Genomic DNA, 24,396 nt, shown 5'->3' on the forward strand with positions numbered 1-24,396 from the left:
GAGTAAAAGGGGGAAAATATTTTAAAATATGATGGGCCAAGTTTTCAAAAAGTTGTTTTAATAGAATAGTACATATTAAATGTTTTCTTGTCATTAATCCCTGAAATTTTAAGACAAAATATTTGGCTTTTTCTTTGAAGATCTTAAAGAGTTTAGAATTAGTAATGAAGAATAATGGTTTTGAAGGCAAAGAAAATATCATTGAAATGTTAAATTAATAAAACAAAGTTACTGGAACATGTGATCATTTTTTTGGAGCCTCCAATCATATTCCTTTTTAAAAACTATATTTTTATAACTTTATTTTATTTATTTACTTTTTTTATGTGGTGCTGAGGATCAATCCCAGTGCCCTACCTGTGCTAGGCAAGCATTATACCCAGCCCCCCAATCATATTCCTTTAACTGAATGATTTCTGTCAATTGAACATTCTCTAGTAATATGTCTTTTCTTCTTTCCTATCCAATGTCCAAGATTACTTTTTTCTCCAGAAATTAGTGAACTCGAATGGTATTATCCATAGCTGAAACAACTGATATCAGGGTATATTTTACTGTAAATATTATGTGAGAGTACTTAATTCATTACACATTTTCTTTGAATTATAATTTTAATTCATACTATTCCCATATATCCAAATTAAGTTTTTTTATCATTCAAAGTTCCCAATGAATAAATAAATAAATAAATAAATAAATAAACAAACAAATAAATAAATAAAAGTTCTCTTTTCAAACACCTTTGCAGAGTTCACAGTCTGCAGGAAATCTCTGAATATATCCTAAGGAAATTAAAATTGGCAATATCCTTGGAAGAATATGCATATTGCGTTTCTTATTAAACATTTTTTCCAGTGATGTATCTTGAGGGTATATTCTCAGCAGGACTGTTCCAACTGGCATATTTTGTCTGTTGGGGCCTTGAATGAATTATGGGTTTGTTTGAGCCATCTCAAGGCAGGAGGTTTGCTTTTCTGAGAACTCAGTGAAATTTCACCAATTTGAGACTGCTCAGATTATGCCAGCACCATACCCATTGACTCAGACAGCCCTAAATTCAAACCCATCAGCCTGGAGATAGAAGAGGTAAGCATAACCTGCTAAGATCCAACCAAGTTGTTTTTGCCATCTTCATCCTGTCTTTCTCAGTAGTTTTTCACACTGAATTTCATTGGTGTTCTTACTCACTTAAATAAAGCATTTGAGTGTCATTTTGTTGTTAGATCCAGTTCCCATCAGAGCTGGATCATGCCACTGTGCCCCCGCTTTTTATTTATTTCTATGACTTGTCTTTATTTCTTAAGTTTCTCATATTTTTAATATTTCTATGACTCACTTCTATATTTAGGGGAAACTAAGTAAATGTTATGTGGGTGATATTTGGCGCCCGAACAAGGGATATTTAATTGTGTAGTGATTACATTCTCAAGTAGCTAGTCTGAGTTCAGTCTTGGCTAGAACATTCAGCAGCTGTAAGATGTAGATAAATTTCTTAGTCTCTCCCAATGACAATTCTTTATTTTTTTCAAGGGAAAAAATAAATATTAATATATTAAATGTTATTTGAGAACAGATTGGTGTTTTATATGAGGATTATTTGTAAGGTGTTTAATATCGTATTTGACACAGAGCGACTAATAATTGTTGTAGCTATTAAATATTAAAAGGTTATATTAGCTTTAGGGACAAAACCATTTTGTTATATGTAAATGAGAAGAGATATACGCTATTATGTTTGCAAATTAAGAAATATTTCCCAGGTTGAATGTAAAATTATTAGCAACATTTTTTTTTCTTAGATTACTTAGTAAAAACAAAACAAAATAAAAATACAAAGTGCTTGTAGGAGCTGTATTTACAAATTATGCAATTGGGGATCTTTATAAGTAAATTCTTTGTTTCATAAAATTTACCTAGTTTCTTATATTTGCTTATACGAGCCTAAAGGGTCTAAGACACCTACTATCTTAAATTTATTTTTCTTTTCTTTTTTCCCTTTGGTTTACTTGCTTAATACCCCAAATGCTTACATTGTGTTCTAGCAAACCATTCCACACTAGTAGCCTGGAGCTAATCTCCCAGATTGGCTTGCCTCTGTATTTCTAAAATCGATTCCTCACTTGATGTATTCTAGACCTTCTGCTTTCTTCCTAAATCACCTGCCAAGCCACTGTCCATCCCTCTTTCAACAGGGATGCTTATGTCTGATTCACCAGACAATTGCACATATAAGCCATGGAATCTCTCATCTTCCCACACCCTCAGTTCTAAATGTTTCTGTATATCCTCTCACCTACACTTGCTTTTAACAAGTTTCAAAAGAAATACTTTAGCTTGCTCATGTATAATTCCATCACTTCATCTCTTGATACTGATGAAGCCAGATTTAAAGATAGGTAGTTAGTGTAGTTAGGTAAATCGGGTCTAATATCTTAAGATAAAGGAAATGGAGACCATTTTCAAGAATGGAGTCCAGGAAACCAGAGCAGTACTAGGGGAAATTGAAATGTTAATGTCCCAAAGGCCTGGAACCCATCCTAAGAAACTGTTAAGGAAGCAGCTCCCAGCAAACTGGGAGGTGCTAATCAAACCACCCCAGGTCCTTCCTGCCCACATTACTCCTTCAGTCCACCTGTCTCCCACCTTTTGGCCTTCCCACCTGCATTCTATCACTGCAGGATAAAGGGAAACAAAGGACAGGAGTGTGGGAAGACTAAAAGAAGACCTTAGCTATAAAAAAGGAAAGACCTTGGCTTTCCACAGATTCCTGTTTTAGTTACTGTTATCTCCCTTTTTTTTTTCTCAATGACAGTCATGCATGAGTGCTGCAGTCTGGCTGGGCACAAAATCACGAGCCACTCAAGCAGGAACAAACTTTATTTTTGAAACTGCCGCCAATGCCCTGTACTCTCCTGGGAAGATTGCCGACCGACGCACGCGGCGTTCTCCCCGGACCCCAACAGGAAGTCCCTCCTCCGGAATTCCCTCCTACCGCACTTCCCCAACCAATGGGAACTCTCCAGGAGTCCCGTAGCAGGCTGAGGTGGACAGCCGGAGTCCAATATCCATATGAATGCAGATCTTAACATAATCATATCATCTCAATGGCTTGCTGGCATCACCTTTCAACCAAAAATGCCATGCATCATATTACTTGGCTGTGGCTCTTAGCACATGAGAACATAATCCAAGGTGATACCCACTTTGGCATACCCTTTCCTTCAAATGAGGAATCTTGCCTCACTTTTTCTCTGATCATCTGGTAAAGGTCAACAATATCATCTTTGTTGGTTAATTTAATGATCAATGTATAATATATCAGGCACCTCTACCTTAGTTGACAGTATGATCATTTCTTCTTTTTTGATAACATCACCTTTCTTGCCTCTTTCTGGTTTTATCTGAATCCTCTTTCCATTCTTTCTCAAAAATCACTCACTAGCTTCACATTTTTAGACAAGCCATAAAATTCTGATATGTCCAATGGCTCAATTGTTGGCTAACTTCTCTTCTGAATTTCCTACATCTATGTCATCTCATTAATTTCCATGTTGCAGAGACTCTCCAAACAAACAACAACAATAAAAACTATAAAATGTATGTCTCCAAAATATTCCTTGAAATCCTTATGAAACACCATACAGTGGAACTTTTCTTTTAAATGTCCAATGCTAGATATGAATAATAAAGTGAAGCATCAAGTTTTCCAACTTTTCCAAAACATTCTACCAGTGAACAAAGTGAAGTATGAAAGTTCATAAAATAAATACATCATATACATACATATTACTTAAGATCTGTCCCCAGGAATATTGGTGCATTTCAACAAAATTTTAAGACTTTATTAATGATAACAATTTTAAGTTAATGATGCAAATTTTAATGCAAATATCTCAAGTATAATATTGAAAAGGATGTTCCAGCCTTTACTCCTACCTCTCCATGCATTCCAAAGTCTTCTTCAGTACATCATCATGGAAGAGATGGTAGAAAATAAATGTTTTTTTGTTCTTAATCTCTGCAATAATGATACATTTTTAAAAGACTTAATGTGCTAATATGGAGTGAGTTCACCAAATCATTTGCAATATTAAAAATTTTTTGAGTGTTATTTTTTCCCTATTCAGTACAAACCACATAATTTTAAAACAATTCACTAATAAGAAAAAGTCATGCAGGCAAATTTTACTCAATAGTCCATTTTTGATGATTTCTAAAACTGAACTTTTTTGAGAACTGAATTAGAATAATCATACTTGAAAATTTTACCCTTTATAACATGCTATACTGAACAGATTTCTTTTAAAGATATTGTTTATTTCCTGGAGGTGTGGCTCAATGGTAGAATGCTTGCCTAGCATGCATGAGACCCTGGGTTCAATCCATAGAGCTACAAAAATTAAAATTAAAAATGCTTGTGATGAGTTAATTTAACATTTTTGGACTTAAATTGAATCTGAATTTTCATGCCATGACTGCCAATACAATGTAAGAGTGACTTTCTTAATTTATGTAGCCACAGGTCTTGCTAGCAGAGGAGAAAATATTATTGTTATTATCAGGAAATGAGTGATCCAGAAAAAATAATCATGCAGTTGACACTCATACAGTTGATTTTTTGGTGCTGTGAATTAAACTTTAACTTTTGCACATGCTAGATGAGCACTCTACCACTGAGCCACATCTCTAGCCCCAAAGTCAATATTTAATACTTCTTTCACAACCACTTTTTTAAAAAGAGAGAGCAAACTTATTTATGTTTTCATAATTGAATATCTATTGTTCATGTTATTTTCATGTGGTCTAAGAAAACAAAGGAGCTCAGTGTAAGGTCCTTGCTTAGCATCAGGACAGCCATCATAAGTGACAGCCACCATTTTAAGGAAAAAAGTTTCACTTTCCCATCCAAGGGCATTTCTGGGAAAGGCTCACCCATCCCTCACACCAACCCAACCCTTACCACCAGCAGTAGGATCTGCCTGACTCTGATTCCTAAACCTCCCCCATAAAAGTCCCAGAAACCAAGCCTGTTTTGCATCTCTCTCTCTGCTATAGAGCGATGGCCTTTGTCAGCTCTCACAAATAACTCTCTTGTATACCTCTGCCTTTCATTTATCTGTGTGTGTATCTCATATATGTCTCTGTCTTCCATTTCTCACTTACCAGCCTCTCATTCCTCACTTCCCCTTCACTCAGAAAATTTCAAAACTCCAGAAGTCTCTAATATGGATATTTATGCATGCACTGTTTGTTTTAGCTAAGCCACCTCAATGTGTAAAGTGTTCAACACTTTAAACACCTGTTAAATATTTGTTTCCGAGCTTTTGAAATTTAATTGATCTAATGAGAATGAGATTGTGGATTAGTAAGAAATTTAATAAACTTCCTTTCTTTCCTATTCCTTCTATTAGAACCTCAGTATTTTCTGAGAGCAGCTGCTCTTGCTTTCATCATTTAGCAATGATGGAAGAAAAAGAAATTAAAGAGAAATGTGGCTCATTACCTCCCATCTTACTGACTGCCGCTGGATGATTCTCCTTCTCTGGTAACTAGGTGGAATTCTTTGTCCTTTCAGGTGGATCCCTTCTAAAGATTTGGGCTCTCTATGTCAATGTAGAAAAATTTTTGAAATAGAGGAAAAAGAGAAGCTGTCCCAAATGTAATAGGATTAGAATAGTAAGCAAGACATATTGAGAAAAACTGAATTTATATATGAAGTAACCAATGGCCATTTTCACATCCAGAAAATGAACCCCTGTGGTACCCAAGTCCGCAAATGAATAAATTGTTTCTCTGACTCTATAGAGGTCTGCATGTGTCATTTTGCATTTGTAATATACATATCTCATAGGTTTATAAATGCATTTTCTAAACATAATTCCTGACTCTTAGTAATTACAGTAGCATAATCCTTTGGATGGATCACTACAGTAAACTCAAAATACCTACTATTTCAATAGCTTTCCATTTGATTCTACACATATCAACAGAATCAACTACAAAGTAGATAACTATGTACCAAAGGTTTTATAGGTAAAGTTTAGAAAAAAATCGTAAGGTATTTTATCATGGTTGTCCTTTTCTACCCATGTTTATCAACATGTATTTAGCCAGTACACATGCATTTTTTTTCCTCCTGGTTTCCATGGAGACAACAAGGGACAAAGGTCATGGCTTCACAAAGCATTTCCTCAGGTAATTGCTCAATTTTCATAGCTCTCAGGCTGTTACTAGTGAATAGTTAGGTTATGTTCTCATAGGCTATCTATCATAGATGTTTGCTAACTCGGCCATTTCAAAACGACCTTAGAGAAGCTTAAAAAATTGTGAGCTATTGAAACCTCCATGGTTTCTGTTTCAAATATGAGTGAAATGGAACATGGGAATTTCTTTAGCATATTGTTCATATAGAAATAATATAATACTCTTGATGATGAGGTCCATTTACTATTGATTTCAGAAAACACTCACCTACAGAAATTGATGGCATTTTACTAACTCAGAGTAATATAAAATACCCCTGAATTTATTTTACTGGGAAATATGCCATACAAAAGATAAATGGGTAAAAAGGAGATGCCAAAAATTATTTCTCTCATCTCTGGAAATGATTATTGTGACACATTTACGTGATTTTCTTAATTTTTCTATACCAACTTAATGGCCATGATTCCTAGTATGTCTTAATTAATCTAGAATGTTTTATACTTTAAATATGATATTTGTTTATGGAGAACAAACCATAAAAGCTTCTTTCTGTTCAGTTTAGTATATCTGTGGATTTTCTTTATCATACTATGTAACTAAAACTAGAAATAGTTATTGGCCATTTCTCATAATCATACAGGTCTTTCATTAATCTTTAACTAATTAGTGATTTACTAATGGCTTTTAATTAAAAGTGACATAGTTAAGAAATCCAATAGAAAATAATATGGAAGTCATTCTCTTTTGTCTGAAAATAAACTTGTCTTTGCAAAAAGATACCCTTCATATTATGAGAATTGTTGCAAAACTGACTAAATTCTGGTTTTGAGGATTAGTTAATGATTTTTTTGCCCGTATCTTTTTGTTTACATGTAAAAATTATAAAAAGTAAAAGAACAGTCATTTTTAATGGAGAAAGTTGAAATCATAATTTTCTCAATCTCATATGTGTTAAATTTTAACTACCTGATAAATCTAGCTTCTTTAACCACCTCTTATCCCATTTGCATTAACATGATAAAATATGCTATGTGTATAGAGTTACATTTGTGTGAACAAAATGTATTTCAATATTTGAATTAAATGTTTTTCACCAATTATTTTCATGCACTTTGATGTAAGAACTGTCACTAATCAATTTGACAAGTAAATCAGATAGTTACAGAAATATTCATCTGAATTATTTTTCTTTCAAGCAAATCTTTTAATTAGAGGTTTGTCTTTGCCTGTATTCCATTGCTGTAACAGAATAATTAAAAACAGATAATTTATAAAGAAAGAGCTTAATTTTGATTCACTGTTTTGGAAGTCTAAGAGCACGATCCTGACATCTTGCCTTCTGATGAAGGCAACGTATAAGCACACAACAAAAGGGGAAAATGGAGCATAACTCCATTAACAACTAAAACATTTCCACTAGAAAAACATTAATCTATTCATGGGGGCAGATCTCCCGTGACCTCAAATACCTTTACAGGGTTCATAATCTCTGAACATGATTACATTAGGGAGAAAGAATCAAGAATACTTTAAGTGAGGTCAAACTATATTCAAAGCAGAGCTAGGTTACCTTTACAAATTTATTTTTCTTTTTTTAAAATATTCTCTGAATTTATCAATGTAAAACATTTATCTTTCTTATGAGTAACTTTTTTGTGCTCTGACCAGTATACCTGACAAGAATAACTTTGAGGAAATGTTTATTTTGGGCTCACCATTTCAGAGATCCAGTCCATAGTGGAGCAACTCCATTTCTATTAGCTGGAGATGAGGCAGAATGTCATGGCAAAATAATATAGTGGAGGAAAGTTGCTAAGCTCATGGCAACTAGGAAGCAGGCAGAGCGGACCCAGGAAAAGATATAGTCCCTGTTGTTTTTTGGATATGAGATGTCCTCAAAAAGCTCATGTGTGTGATAATGCAAAAAAGGTTTAGAGGTGAAATGATGGATTATAAGAGCCTTAAACCAATGATTGAATTAATCCCCTGATAGAGGATTAATTAACTGAATGGTAACTATAGGCTGATAGGGTATGGCTGTAGGAGGTGGGTCACTGAGGGTGTACCTTACTGGTATATATTTGGTGAGTTAAGCTTAGTCACTCTGCTTCCTTGTGTCATCTTTGAATGGCTTTCCTCCTCCATACTCTTCCAGTATGATGTTCTGCCTCATCTTTAGCCCTGAGGAATGGAGCCAGCAGACTGAGACCCCTGAAACCATGAGCTCTTATAATCTAATCATTTGACCTCTGAAGAAGTCTGTATCGTCTCACATATGAGCCTTCAGGGGACATCTAATATTCAAATCACAACATTTTAAAGTAAATGTTATGAATTAAAACACAAAGTTAAAAAAATGAAATGAGGATCAGATTTACATTTATTCAAGAAGGGGGGAAATCTTATACTTATTTTTACTGTTGTATTTATTTCTAAATTTTTAATTGATTCAGGATGCATGCATTATTATGGTGCATTCCTTTTATCTTTATTTGTCAATTTAAAGATGTCATTCTAACTTTATTTCATATATTCCTCATTTTAAATTTAAACTTAAAAATATTTTTTTAAATGGAACAGAATATAGAGCCTAGAAGTAAACCTATGCATCCACAGCCAATCACATTGAAGAAAGAACAGACTTTTCAATACTTGATACTGGGAAAACTGGATATCCACATGCAGAAAAACAAAGCCAGACTTCCATCTCTTATCATTTACCAAAAAAAATCAATGCAAAATGGATTAAAGTTTTACATAAGATGTGAAACTATGAAAGTACTAGAAGAAAATATAGGGGAAATACTTTCAAATACAAGAATGTATAAGAGGATTTTAGAAAAGACCTCAAAAACATAGGAAACAAAAGCAAAAATAGGACAAATGGGATTTCATCAAACTGAGAAGTTTATTTTTTGAAAAGAAACAAGATTTAACAGAGTAAAGAGACAACCCAAAGAATGGGAGAAAATATTTCCAAGCTATACACGGACCAGTGATTTATGTCAAGACAATATAAGGAACTCTAAAAATTCAGTAGCAAAAAAAACCAAACTATAATAACCTGATGAAAAACATGTGAATCAATCTTAATAAACATTTCTCAAAAGAAAACATACAAGTATCCAAAACATATATTGAAAAAAATCTTCAACATCACTAATCATCAGGGTAATGCAAATCAAAACCACCATGAAGTGTCACTTTACCTTGTAAGAATGACTATAATTATCCAACTAACATCAGAAAATGCTGATAAGAATGCAGAGAAAAGGAGAAATTTGCATGCTGTTCATAGAAGTGTAAATTAGTGCTGCCATTATGGAAAAGAGTGTGGAGGCTCCTGAATAATTGAAAATATAACTACCATATTATCCAAGAGTCCTCTTTCTAGGTAGATTTTCAAAGAAACTGAAATCTGTATGCCATGGACACATCTGCATCCCTATATTCATTGCTACACTATTTACAATAGCAGGAAATGGATACACAGTAACTGTTGATCACTGATGGATGGATAAAGAAAATGTGGTACCTATAAATAGTAGAATGCAGTTAAGCCATAAAAAATTAAGCCTTGTCATTTGTAACAACATGAATGGAAATGGAAATCATAATGGTAAGTGAAATAAACCAGGTATAGAAATACATGTATCACATGATATCACTCATATATAAAATGTGAAAAACGTGATCTGATGAACTTGAGAGCAGAATTGTGGCTACCAGAAGCTAAAAAGAGTAGAAAAGATGGGAGGGTTGGGATGATCAATGGTATTGATTTGCAGTTGGAGAGGAGCAAAATGTTATGGTATGCTATTGCATGGTAGATTGACTATACAAAACATAAATATACTGTATATTTCAAAAAAAAACTAAAAGAAAGTGTTTTAAATGTTTTTACCTTCACCCTAAAAAATTATAATTGCTTAAGGATATAGATATCTACCCTAATTCAAACATTATACAATCTATACATGTATCAAAATATCCCATTAATATGTATAATTTTTGTTTTTATGCATCAGCTAGAAGAAAATTATTTTAAATTAAAAAAATAATTTCAGCATTGTGTAAGAAAAATCTACAACATTCTTCATTTCTCCTTGCAGTTAATGATTAGACTGATTTATGTTAGTGAATCTGCATAATACAAAAAAAAAAGCTATCCACTAGCCTTAATTTTCTCCTCCATAAGTCTATCAGACTATTTACCTTCAATGTCCATAATCCTAAGCAAGAGAAAATCATCTACTTTCAAATTAAATTTAACCTTTCAGAGTATCAATTATTTATGCAACAATTTTCTTTTTTAGTATCCAAGTACAGTGCTACCCACATGCTCTGACTTTCTTAAAAATGAATAAGTACAAAATGGGGGCTGAAGGAATAAAATTCTCTTATTTCAATGTGTTTTAGCTCTTTTTAGTAGATAGCACTAAAAACAGTCATATGTTTTCAGCCTTAGAAATTTCTAATTAAATGTGGGGTTTTGCATAAAAGTTACAAAGGTAACATAAAATGATAATGATATCTGAAATGTTAATTTGTATTTAATAGATTTTTGTATATAAGGTAATTACATCTTCATTACTAATACTTTTATCCAATTCTGCAGGTTTCCACTCAATAGAAACAGGAGGAAAAAAAAAGCTGTCCTCAAATTAAGGAAGGCTTAGGACCAGGAAATTATAATTTAAGCTCATGAACCACTTCTATCAACTCAGCTCCCTAAGAATCCTTAAACTGACATAAACTTTTAGGCAAAATTTTTTAAATTAATTTCTAGCAAAAATTGACTTCCATGAATCTCAGGTAACAAAATTCTTCATCTCCCAAATCTGTAGGCTCCACCATCTTATAGGGGAAAAAAATTAGATCTTAGGATAGTAAATTGCTCTTGTATTCTCCCATATCTCCAGGTGTATCCCTCTATCACTTTCTCCATCAGCCACAAACCTATGCATGACATACTGCTTCATTTTTGTATATATCAATTTCACCATCTAGTTGGAAAAACTTGTTTTTCTTTTAGTTTATTTAAGCAATACACTACTAAATTGTTTTAGTTTCTATTGCTTTCAACTTTTTTGTCTGGTTACAGTTTTGAGTACTGAAATTTACTTTCATTAAAGCTTCAAAACCTAATTTCTGAAATACACTATAGAACAGCATACTCAAATTGAACTGCAAGGGAGTCATTCAACAACTGAAATACTCCTCATGAAGGCTTTGTAGGTTCACACTGAATATAAAATGCTTTGAAATACTGAATTACACAGCTCTAGATTATATAGTCTGTCTCCTTCCATTACTTTCAATGAAAGTAAAGTTATTGACTACACCTAGGGTTCTATCCAGATGGAAAAGTAATTCAGTCTTTACAGTGAAAATCTATCAATGATGTAATTTTTGCTATTTTGTGAATATTGAATAGAATAAATCCTTGTTTCTTAATTGTAGAGAAAGATGGTATGTGTGTTTATTTATATAAAATCATATGTTTAACAGTGACTTCCAGGCTATTTATATTTCCAGGATACACATTAATGATTATAAATAAACAAGGGTACTGATACTTGAAAATTGGAAGTGGGGTGGGGTAAAAACCCAATATAACTGAAATGGTCCAATTTCTTCACATAATTGGATGAAAATATACAAATATGTATCAAAATAGATAATATATTTTTCCTAGAAGATTACAATGGATATAATATCTTCTTGACATTATATTAATCAAGCTTTCTTATGCGTAAATTTCCACTATTTTAATTCCAGACGTGAATGACTTTTTATTTGAAACATAGCTGGGAATGTAGCTCAGTGGAAGAATGCTTATCTAGCATGTGTGAGGCCCTGGGTATAATCCCAGCACTACCACACAGGCACATAAAAAAATGAAATAAACTCAATACGTGTAAAGCCAGTTTTGTAAATTATTTGATAACTTAAAAATATTAATACATAAAAATATTAATACATAAACTTCAAACTATACACTATTATTTTACAATTATATAATAATTAATAATATAGATAGGTACCATTGGAGTACTTTTAAGGGAGATCAACACAGCTTTGGGAAATGAGGTACTGGTGACATGAATAAAACTGGCTCTTTAAAGAAAATGAAGGACTGTATAACCGTATATTTTCATTATAAATTTTACAAATAAGAAGGTTGTGCAATACATACAATACAAATAATAAAATGATCACTATTCTTTATTCTAAATTCAATATAGCTAATTAATTCCAACAATATGTTTTTGTTGAGCTTTATTTAACTCTTTATCCTTGGCTACTATAGACTTGGGTGAAAAATGAATGGTGATCTGATTTAACTATGGGTGTGTAATTGTGTTTACCTTGATCAGCAAGATGAAATTGAAACAAAGACGATGTGATAGAATTTTAGTCTTTCATTAATTATGTTAGGGGCTTCCTTACTGATTTGGATGATAGTTTGTTTTTTTTTTTTTAAATAATGAAAGAATGGTTTTTCATTCCTTTATGCTATTTGTAATGCAATGGATGAAGACTCAACTGCATTATTAACATGACTTAGTTGCCAACTCCCCAACTGCTATTAAAAGTGTGCAGAGTTTTGATAACACTTCAATTTTAAGACAGGCAGTTGACAAACAGGTAGTAGTTCACCAAGTCCTACTTTACACAAAGAATAAAACAATAAATGAAGTCCTGATTTTCAAAACTTGCTGATTTCAGTAATGTTGCTATTCCCACAATGGCTGATTTTGATCTACCACCAAGGTAATTTTACTGAGATGAATAGTGGGAAGAGATGCTTTGTAGCAAAATGTCATAGTTTATAAAGCAAAGGGAAATAATAGGTATTTATAGACTTAAAATCATAGGAAATAATAAAATGTGGAAATGTGGTGACATAATTAAGAAATAAGGTTTTGAGTATTTATTTCTTTTATTTTTAATGCAATTTATTTAATTTTATATATATATATATACACACACACACACATATATATATATATATACACATACATATATATATATATATATATATATATATATATATATATATATATATATATACACATATGTATGTGTGCCTGTGTCCTTAAGTTGTAGTAGCTATAATGACAAACAGCTTCCAAATTCTCCAAAAACAATATACTCTTTTAGTCAATACAAACCAACTCTGACAAACCACTGGTTTTAGATTTTATAATATGTAATTTTACAAACAATAATCTAAAGACTTTAATTTTCTATAAATAATAATAAATATTCCATAGATATTGCCCTTAAAATTTTTGTCAGTCATCTGTTCAGTAGTTGACCTTTGAAAGCTTTTATATAAACAAATAATATTAATGTTAGTTTCACTAATAGAATCACTAAGTACAGAGATTTTTCTGAAGATAAACAAAAATGGATATAAGTAAATAGTGTCAAATATTAAAAAATATATTTTTGGATTATAACCTTTGTGTCCCTCCATGTTGAAATATTACTATGGGGAAAGCACTTATTATGGATGAATATTCTTATGAGGTCTATTTTCATTTTGGAAGTGATAAAATTGCAGGACTACTTTCAGATTTGACACCTCCCTCTTCATAAAGTAAAGATTATGAGCTTTCACAGTTGCCTTCTTCACGGGAATGTCATAAAAATAAATAAAATAATACCTAGGCAGCATGCTTAGATATTTAGAGGAAAAACATTTTTGCTAAAAACAAAGAGATTTCAAACTCCATGCACAGTGTGACCTAGTGTTACAGTTAAATTGTGGCATTGTATAAGCCAGTTGGTTTATTGTGAACACACAGCAGGTGTGTCAGCTCCTGACCTGAGCTGGCAATTCTAACCCTCTCTTAGTGCTTTCTTTTGGAGTACAACCTTATGGTGACAGTAAGCATGGTTTGACAGAGGGTCCAGCAGGGAAGTCGCATGATCTTTGACTTCTATATGCTAAACTTTGTCTTAGATAATCCTTCATGGATTGACCTTTTAGATTAACTGCTGTAACTTTGGATTTGTAGAGCAAATATAAATGTGGGTTAGCCAACAATAGTCTGAGGTAGGATAAAATTCAGTCTACGGAAATGAGAGGATAAACATAAAAGCCTATGTTTGCTTGCAGAAGAAGAAAAACTACAGCCTAATATGAGTGTCTGTAAAATTATACCTACTTTGTTTGAAAATGAATATATAAAATTGTGTAGGGCAAGAGGCATTAAATTTTAAGATGTGAAGTCCTTGGTAAAGACTTTACTAAGGAAAAAAAATTGAATAAAATATTTTAGCTTCTAACTAGTTTTGAATCTGTTCCTATATTTAGTGATTTATGGGATGATTTCCTCAATTCTGAATTCCAAAAACTTTCTCAGGAAAAAAAGTAAAAGAAGAAAATTTGAGACCCTGCAAGGGATAATATAGAACTCAAGAAAAAAATATGCATGGAATCACCTCTTTTTAACTTTCTTTTAAAATTTATATTTTCTGGGCCTCTGATGGAAAAGCTTTGCCTACAATTTGTCTTACATATAAATTTCCTGTACCATTATTACCAACCCAAGAAGTAATTTATTGTTTGAAAGAGAGCTAATAAAATAATAGTATCCTTAAATCTGTTCCATTTATTAAAAATAGGATGTTTGCAATATACTGTGGCACTGAGCATGGGAAAATATTTTCCAAAAGTCTTCCCAAAAGTTTGGATAAATTCAATCTAGTGTGACCAGCCTGATATTCTGAAATAAGGGTGTTCACTTTTGTGAGAAAACAAATTCTGAATGATATTGTCTAAATTATATTGTTATATTGTTTGCCTGTCCTCCATTATGTTGAACTGTAATGTACCTAAAATTATGGGAAAAATGCATAAATTCTGAGACCTTTTAACATGTACACCAGTTGGTGAATATTTGTAAGTGAGAATTGCTATCATATTGTGCTACTTCTAAAGCAGCAATGACTATCTTCATGAAACATTCATTTTCAATAAAATCTTAGAATAATTTTGCAAACTATCTTTTTGTCACCTAGTCAGAAGAAAGGTTCTGACAAATATCAATAATAAATTTTGGACGGAAAATATGTCTTACTCACTTTTGATTGATATAGATTTATGTCATTTATCATTGATAACACTATTTTGCTTAGTCATGCTAGAGTACGAAATGTTTTTCTGTTCCATAGAACTTCTATGAAACTTAAATCTAAAAATTTGTATTGTTATTCCATAAAATATAAGTTTTATGGTCCTTCATTCTTTATTCTTAAAATGTTTTACCCTCTGGTCAGATATCCTTCCTATATTTTCACGGAGAAGGCTCCCTGCAATCTAGGTGAGTGGATATTGCACAAAGAACCTGGTTGCATGCGAGTCTTGCCCGTTGGCTCTCCTTTCAGATCACTGCGTGCAGAGAGATGTTGGATCATGTGCATACATATCTGTCTTATGTTCTCAAAGTTGTTATTTTTAAATAGAGAACCTACATCTTGGGAGCAAATTTTTACCCCTCACACATCAGATAGAGCATTAATCTCTAGGGTATATAAAGAACTCTAAAAGCTAAATACCAAACAAACAAACAAAATTAAAAACCTACAAATAACTCAATTAATAAATGGGCTAAGGACATGAACAGATACTTCTCACAAGAGGATATACAATCAATCAACAAATATATGAAAAAATGTTCATCATCTCTAACAATTAGAGAAATGCAAATCAAAACTACTCTAAGATACCATCTCACTCCAGTCAGAATGGCAGCTATTATGAAGACAAACAACAATAAGTGTTGGCAAGGATGTGGGGGAAAAGGCACACTCATACATTACTGGTGTGACTGCAAAATGGTGCAGCCAATATGGAAAGCAGTATGGAGATTCCATGAAAAACTGGGAATGGAACCACCATTTGACCCAGCTATCCCTCTTCTCGGTCTATACACAAACAACTTAAAACAGCATACTACAGGGACACAGCCACATCAATGTTTATAGCAGCACAATTCACAATAGCCAAACTGTAGAGCCAACCTACATGCCTTTTAGTAGATGAATGGGTAAAGAAAATGTGGCATATATACACAACAGAATAATATTCAGCAATAAAAGAGAATAAAATCATAGTGTTTGCAGGTAAATGGATGGCGTTGGAGAAGATAATGCTAAGTGAAGTTAGCCAATACCCAAAAACCAAATGCCAAATATTTTCTCTGATATAAGAAGTCTGACTCATAGGAGGGTAGGGAGGGGAAACATGGGAGGAATAGAGGAACTCTAGATAGGGCAGATGGGTGGTAGGGGAAGAGAAGGGGCAGAGGGTTAGCAATGATGGTGGAATATGATGGACATCATTATCCAAAGTACATGTATGAAGACGTGAATTGGTGTGAGAATACTTTAAATACAAACAGAGATATAAAAAATTGTGCTCTTTATGGGTAATAAGAATTGTAATTCATTCTGCTGTCGTATATTTAAAAAATGAAATCAATTTTAAAAGTTGTTATTTTTACATAGAATAAAATAACTTGGCAGAAAGACAACACTATACACTTAAATGAAAATAGGACTCCTTGTTCCTAATTAATTTGGGAAATCTGGGATGATTTTATGATACCTTTTGTTTCTGTTGCTGCAGGAATGAGAGAAAGAGAGAAAGAGAAATAATAAATAATATGGCTAGCTTTAAATTTTAAATGATCATTATAAAATATAATATCTAGTAGAAAATATTACCTGGCATATCTCAATACAGATGAATACAATCTTATTTATATTGAAGTTCAGTTAGGTCAGTATTTATCTGGGACAGGCAGTCTTTCTTTTCATTCAAGTCCACATATTCTGGTCAATTATATATGATAATATGAGAGTGATGATGAATAACTTGAATTTCCACTACAAACTCAACATTTTTATTTAGTTGCTCCCTATCATACTTTGTGTGTGTGTGTGTGTGTGTGTGTGTATATATATATATATATATATATATATATATATATATATATATATATTCTTTCTTATTTATTACTAATGCTCAATTTAATATATATATATATATATATATATATATATATATATATATATATATATATATATATTTAAAGGAGTAATAATGTCAGGGCCATACACAAGACAACTAAAGCAAAATTTCTGATGGAGAGGCCTAAGTTTTTTTTAAATCTTCCATAGATGATTCTAATATGTTTTCAGTATTAAAAACCACTGTGTTGACCTTATTCATTTTTGGTTCATAAACATGAAATAAACCATATATAATATAAAATGTGAGTGTTTTCAGAAGCAAACAGATTGATTTTAATTTAAAAATGCATAACTTCAAAAGTTTTTCTGTGTACATTAGCAATGATTATGAAATACATTTGATTTTTTTTATGCTCCTTCCAAATTATGCTTTGGTAGAATACAAAAGTATAAATGTTTTCCAAATCTCCACAAATTAACCTGATCCCCAAGCCAAAATGACTAAATTTCTGTCAAATGTATATGTCCAGTTCTATACTAGAGAGATTTTCCTGGGAAATGAATGCCTGTTCAGTTACTGCATACCTATCCCCTTTCCTTCTCTCATAACTTTGAGTCTAGAAAAAGCCATATGGCTACTTCCCATCATGGAATGTAAGTGGAAGCAATTTGAAATAATGATATCCCAAGACCAAGCAAGCAATGTGCTTTCTGTATTCCTCTTTCCCCATCTATGGTCAGATGCAGAGCTTATAGTTTACTGGGAATTCCTAGGATGAAGGAAATAAGGGTCTCCAAATCACTACAAAGAAGGCAGCGACTACAGAAAAGGAGAACCATTTGGATTTTAATTGAACAAGAAAGAAACTCCTATCCATTTAAGCTAGTGAGATTTAGGGATTTATCCATTAAAGCAGCTCATATTTCCTTAATGAATAGAACCCCTAAAGGTGATTAAAGAACCATTATCCATTCAAGCTTAGATCTTCATTGTCAATCAGCAATTTTATTAAATATTACTAAGAAGTTTATAAAATCTAAATCTTGACCTGATTAAGAAGGCAATTAAAATTATATGCACAAAGTGAACTAATTTTTTTCTCATTTCCTTTTGAGGAATGCAAAGTAATTTTGGTAGTTAAAGTTAAAGCCTAATATACTCAACATAATTGATCAACTTTCTTATTTATTACTAATGCTCAATTGACTCTAGATATACATATAAAATTATGCTAATCTTAGGTTTCTTAGAGATTTTTAATTTCAAAATAATTTTAATTATTTGTGTATATAAATATTTATATTAGAAAAAATAGAATATTCAAGTGAATTAAAAATTAGATCTTGAATTTGATAGGTTAAGAATGCCAATTTTTCAAAATGGATCAAGGAGCTTGATATCAAGTCAGAGACATGCCGTCTGATAGAAGAAAAAGTTGGCTACAATCTACATACTGTGGGGTCAGGCTCCAAATTCCTCAATAGGACAACCATAGCACAAAAGTTAATAACTAGAATCAACAAATGGGACTTACTCAAACTAAAAAGTTTTTTCTCAGCAAAAGAAACAATAAGAGAGGTAAATAGGGAGCCTACATCCTGGGAACAAATCTTTACTCCTCACACTTCAGATAGAGCCCTAATATCCAGAGTATACAAAGAACTCAAAAAATTAGACAATAAGATAACAAACAACCCAATCAAAAAATGGGCCAAGGACCTGAACAGACACTTCTCAGAGGAGGACATACAATCAATCAACAAGTACATGAAAAAATGCTCACCATCTCTAGCAGTCAGAGAAATGCAAATCAAAACCACCCTAAGATACCATCTCACTCCAGTAAGATTGGCAGCCATTATGAAGTCAAACAACAAGTGCTGGCGAGGATGTGGGGAAAAGGGTACACTTGTACATTGCTGGTGGGACTGAAAATTGGTGCAGCCAATTTGGAAAGCAGTATGGAGATTTCTTGGAAAGCTGGGAATGGAGCCACCATTTGACCCAGCTATTCCCCTTCTTGGTCTATTCCCTAAAGACCTAAAAAGAGCATGCTACAGGGACACTGCCTTCATCCCAACATGATATATGGCATTCCATGATGGGAGTATATATGAATGGCAATGGCTTGCACAGAAGAGACCACGTGGCAAGAGAGGAAGGAAGAACAAGAGAACGAGTTGAGAATACCTGATTCACTTTACCAGGTCTGGCTCTCTCATTAACCAATTCGATTCTAACAGGTTGGTGTTAATTCTTTCCAGCTGAGGTGCCTTCAAGGACGTAATCACCACCCACTAGTCACCACTTCTTACAGGTTCCGCCTCCTCCACATGGTCACATTAGGACTCCAACACATGAACCATGGTGGGACAAACTATAATCAGTACATCTCTTAGCTCATGGTATTACTTTACTTTCTATTGACAATTTGCTTTCATACATTGTGAGAAAGACTCACTTTTACATTTGGATTTTAACACATTATATTATTTTAACACTTTATTCTTAGCTGAACACCATAAGGCAAACTGAAGAACTTCTCTGAGATTTATCTGTCACATTTACAAGCCAAGGTGATAAGACTTACCTAAAAGGGTTTAGAAAAAAGTAAGGTTGACAACATTTGTAAGTTTTTAAGGAAACACTTGTCAAGTGGTAATGCTAAGTAAATAGATAGTTGTTTTTATTTAAAGCAATAACAGGAAAGAGAAGACTCATATGTTTCTCTCTCTCTCTCTCTCTCTCTCTCTCTCTCTCCTTTTGCCCAAGGATTGAACCCAGGGACACTTAACCATTGAGCTATATCCCCAATCCTTTATTTTTTATTTTGAGACTAGGTCTCATTAAATTACCAAGAACATCACTCTTTCTGAGGCTGGCTTTGAACTTGTCATCTTCCTGCTTCAGCCTCCAGAATCACTGGGACTTATAGGCATTCTCCACCATGCTCAGCAAGACTCAATTTTTGACTAAAAACAATTTGGCTAAGAATAAAACATGGAGCTATTATTTTTGTTTTAAATATCTAAGTCAGTGAAAAAAATTCATCTTTTATTCTTGCTATCGTTTTTTTCATAAGGGCATGTATTTACACCAGAATGAAACTAGCATTTAAGTGTTAATTTGTCCACATTCTTTCCTTCCTTCAGACACAAGTCAGTTAAATACCTGCAACAGAGAGTAAACTACATAAATTATATAGCCCATACAATATCAAATTAAAACTACAAAATAAGATCTATTCTTTCAAACTCTCTACTGTGAGGAAAATTCATATTTATCTTTAATTTATATTCTGCATGCTCTAATTTCAATGTATTTGTTCTATGCATATTCCCACTGGAACAAGTAAATAGGTGCTCTCACTGTTGAAATAAAAACAACAAAAAGCATCACTTGAAGAAGGTGAAAAATATTTATACCATCAGGACATTAATTATATATATATATATATATATATATATATATATATATATATATATATGTGTGTGTGTGTGTGTGTGTGTGTGTGTGTGTGTGTGTGTCTTAATAACCTACCAGTAAAAATATAATAGCCATATTCCCATTATATTTAAAATTTTAAGAAGACTTTTAATCATTGACTTTACTGATTTTTTAAGTATAAAGTCACTAAAAAAATTAAATAAAAATAGGTGCAGGTGTTGGAAAGAGTAGATGCATTCTTTCCTATGAGGGTAAGCATGTCAGCAATCTTTGTAAACTTACACATCCTCTTGGACCCAGGGGATGCCCAGGTAATTGAAAAAGAACACAACAGTACTGGTTTCTAATGGTTCAGCAATGCTGCATACACAAAAACACTGAAAGTGTACAAAAATAATTAGGACATGCTGCTTAGTGAGCATAAATATAATGGCAGTGCTTCATACCTCCTAAAGATTTTTTGTCATGCTTTTACACAAAATTAAGGAGAATTTTATGTAAAGTTTGGGAATTATAATTCACTATTTAATTTATACATTTACCTACTGCCATAAAATCAAGATAATCAATTTAGCTTTTGACAATGTAATTTATTTTCCATATTCTTGCATAAACCTTCTTTTCCAGAATGCATTTTAATATATGACTTACATTAATTGAAATTCACATGATTAATCACAAAAGATCCCTGGACACTTGCTAGCTTTGATGAAATTCTCTAGCAAAACAAGAAGTTCTGGGTGGTTGTTTCTAACCATTGTGAGTATTCTTATCTCATATGGCTTTTCATGGAATTGTTGAAAAAAAATTTACTAGTGTCCAAAGATAAATAAAAACTAGAGATCTTTGAGAATAATAACTATTCAAAAATAAGTAAAGAAAGAAAAGTCAGAAAGAGAAAAGGCTGAAATGATGCAAAGATGTTGAAATGTGGAAGCAGAAAAGGAATAAAAATTATATCTAGGAAAACTCTAACCCCATGGGTGTCGAGAAAAAGGAAGGCTAAGTGTGTGTGTGTGTGTTTGTGTGTGTGTGTGTGTGTCTTAATAACATATCAGTAAAAATATAATAGCTATATTTCCATTATATTTAAAATTTTAAGAAGACTTTTAATCATTGACTTTACTGATTTTTTAAGTATAAAGTCACTAAAAAATAAATAAAAATAGGTGAGATAAGAATACTCACAACAACGATTAGAAACAACCACCCAGAACTTCTTGTTTTGCTAGAGAATTTCATCAAAGCTAGCTAAGTCATATGAAGAAAGAGAAAAACACCCAGAAATTAAATTTAATATTGTGCTGTGGATAAATCTTCGGAGAATAAAGATCATTGTTATATAGAATATAGACAGTGTGTTAGTCAACTTTCTATGAACACAATAAAATATCTAACATAGCTTAACTTTTTAAGGAAAAGAGATTCCTTTAGGTCACAGCTTCAGAGGCTAAAAGTCCATAGAGTATGGTGCAGGCTCTGGCAAGGGTCCTCTTAACTACATCACATCATGGGGAGATGGCAATGGCAAGAGCATATTCAGGAGCTAGCAATCCCATTGCCAAACAATAAACCTGAGAGAGACTATGGAACTACAGCTCCTTTTGAGGGCATGCCCTTAATTGACCCAAGGACCTCTCATGAGTCCTTGCCTCTTCAATGTTCCACCACCTCTCAATACCATTACCCTGGGGACCAAGTTCCCAGAACATGAACACTTGAGGGAGACAAAAACCATCCAAGTCATAGCACTGAGATTTGAAATGGAGTGGAATGTGCAGAATTGAACATGAGTAAGTTGTTTTTAAACTTTGACAATGCTTTTGCTAAATGAGAATATAGAATAAGCCAGTGAATTTCAAAGAAAAAATATCAGAGCTGATGTAAAAGTCCTAGAGGTGATGGTCATTGAAAATTGAAGGCTTGAAAGGAAAAGTAATGACAGACTGTCTGTGATGTTGAAAAACACAATTTATACAGTAGAAAAAGAACTAAAAATATTTATCTGCTTATCAGAAAGTTTTTTTCCTTTAACACTTTAGGAATAATTTATATGTCAATTTGCCTGGGTCAAGGCATGCCCAAATAAATGTTCATAGGTTATTCTGGGCCTGTCTGTGAGGGTGTTTCTAGATGATATTAGCATTTAAATCAATAGACTGAGCAAGGAAAATTGTAGTCTCCATATGATTGGTCTTCATTCAATCTATTGATGTCCTGCATACAATAAAATAGCAGAGTAAGATAAAATTTATTCCCACTGCCTGATTATATTCAAGCTGGAACATCTGTATTTGCCTTTAGAATCAGAAGTATCATCTGCTTTTCCTAGGTCACCAGCTTGCTAACTGTAGATTCTGGAACTTCTCAGCTTCCTTAATCACATGAGCTAATTCCTTATCATAAACTTGTGTGTGTGTGTGTGTGTGTGTGTGCGTGCGCGCGCACGTGCACGCATATGTGTATGTTTTCTCTGGTGAATCCAGACTAAAAGAGATTTTTGTATTGAGAGCAATTCTACAGGAACAAAATCTTAAGGATGTGTTTTCTAAATTGATCCTGGGCTTTTCAGAATTTACTCTTTAACTGATTAGATTTAAATATGTTAATAATTCTAGTTGTAGTAGAAAAGAGAACTCAGATAGTCCATGTTGTGCTCTGGCAAGAGAGATAAGCAAATATCTATACTGGATATTACTGATTGATCCACATATATAAAAAAAATAAGGAGCAGGGTGACTGTATACATAATACTTTGAAAATTTTTTTTAAACTAACAAACATAAAGAGGTTATCTACTTTATGTGAATGCTGCCAAACAAAGTGGTGGAAAAAATGATGAGCCTAGGGATCCTAATTCACAGCTAAAAAACTGCATAAATGACCTGAAAATTTCTATGCATGCCCTGAAGGAGGTCTTATCTCCTTTAGGTGCAAGGCTGAGATAGCTGAAAAATATCATAAAATTCTGTACTATAAATGACTGAATTACAATATGAGTTAAATTCACAGTTTTACAGGGTATCTACTATTAAAGTGTAGGCTTTTGTTGAGAAAAAGTGAGATAATGTAAATTAAGATATGGATTTGTGAGATGATTCTAATGAACTAGGAGCGTTGAGCTCCTGTTTCAAAAGGTCTTTGACAATGGGAGAAACCACCTCATCCTCTAGTGGAAGCAACCTCCAAATCCCCCAAAACTGGATTCTCCACTCATCTGAAATTAACCCTGCATTTCCTAAGAAAATTTGCAATGGTCTCCCATGAGGAATTATCATTCAAGATGATGATGATTCTTCTCAGGACTTATCTTCACCATCTCTCTTTGCTTCTAGACATATAACTAGAGTTAAGTCTGGGAAGGCTCCTAGAAGTGAGGCAATGAGGATCACAGACAAAGAGATGTTCTACATTCCAAAAAAACTCTAGCCATATGTAAAGAAAAAAAAAACACCTTTCAATCAATTATGAATTATATGATTTAATGATGTCATAAACATCTTAGTGTTTGTAAACATAATCTGTGATGTTAACAAAACAATGATATCTCCTAATGATACATATCATAGAACATATGCCTGTCATTAAACAATACAATACTATACTTGAATTTTCTAATTGATACAGAAAGTAATGCAGTGAACATGTGTAGGAAGAGGCACTAAGGTTGTAGCATAGTGTGGAAAGAGCAAAAAGTTGTGCCAGGTGAATTTACTGACATAAGGTCACCAAACAAATATTCTGTATTT

This window comes from Marmota flaviventris, chromosome 7, assembly GCF_047511675.1.
Source record: "Marmota flaviventris isolate mMarFla1 chromosome 7, mMarFla1.hap1, whole genome shotgun sequence".
Classification (NCBI taxonomy): domain Eukaryota; kingdom Metazoa; phylum Chordata; class Mammalia; order Rodentia; family Sciuridae; genus Marmota; species Marmota flaviventris.